The sequence below is a fragment of the Trachypithecus francoisi genome, unplaced genomic scaffold (assembly GCF_009764315.1).
Source record: "Trachypithecus francoisi isolate TF-2019V2 unplaced genomic scaffold, Tfra_2.0 Lachesis_group6, whole genome shotgun sequence".
In the NCBI taxonomy this organism is placed as follows: Eukaryota; Metazoa; Chordata; class Mammalia; order Primates; family Cercopithecidae; genus Trachypithecus; species Trachypithecus francoisi.
Window position 1 is genome coordinate 38,412,235 of NW_022681471.1, and position 931 is coordinate 38,413,165.

Below are 931 nucleotides of genomic sequence, written 5' to 3' on the forward strand. Positions count from 1 at the left end.
CACACACTTTTAGATATACAAGATCTCAGGTGATTCTAGAATCAGGGAAATAATACCTTTTACATGGCTCTGTACTCTCCAGAAATGACTAAAAAATACTAATCTACAGATTCTTGAATGCAGTGACACCTAAGTATGGTACACAAATTATATATAAAAATAAATCTACACTAGAACAAATCACAGTGAAACTGCAGAACATTAGAGGCAAAGAGATTTTATGAACAGTCACAGGTAAAATAATAGTTGACTTCTCAAGAGCTACCATGGAAGTTGAAGACAGTAGAATCATAGTTTTCAAAGCGCTGAATGGAAATGACTGCCAACCTAGAATTCCATACCCATTGACATATGCCCATTTTCTGATGATTAGTTTGAAATAGTGACATTTTCAGATAACCAGTAGACCCTCACTAAAGGAAATTCTAAAGGATGGAGTTTAGGCTATAGGAAAGTGATCCAGGTACAATAATAATCATATAAGAAATTGTGAAGACTATATTTTCAAGGTTCATTTCTGTAGTTCACTACTGGAGAAGTTTCTCTGAACGTGTGAAGCACCAGGAAACATGAGGAAGAAGCACAGCATTCTCTCCTAAATGTGAAGCCAGCTGTTGGTGTTGCTTTGCTGTAACTGCTATTTGCCATTGATGATTATTTTCCTCTTCTTCCCAGAGAGTAAGAGGGAGAGGATGCAGTCTGTGTGGCTCCCATTAAAAAGAAAGAAGAAAAAAAAGAAAGAAGAGAGAGGAGAGAGAGGAGAGAAAGAAAGAAAGAAAGAAAGGGAAAGAAAGAGAAAAGAATAACAAAGGGATACAAAGAAAGAGGAATACTTTGTGAAAATGTGATGCTGAGTTAAAAAGTTATCTCTAAAGTCTTTGTAAAATGCAAACTTGCTATAAAAAAGGGGTGACAAATGACTTCATTAACA

The 931-nt window shown here is 35.6% G+C and overlaps 1 non-coding gene across 1 annotated transcript; it reads left to right on the forward strand.

Moving 5' to 3' along the window:
- Window positions 1–492: 492 nt before the first annotated feature.
- On the forward strand, window positions 493–706 carry LOC117078710. Its single transcript, XR_004435132.1, has one exon. It is a non-coding gene; the product is annotated as a small nucleolar RNA U3 (small nucleolar RNA).
- Window positions 707–931: the final 225 nt, after the last annotated feature.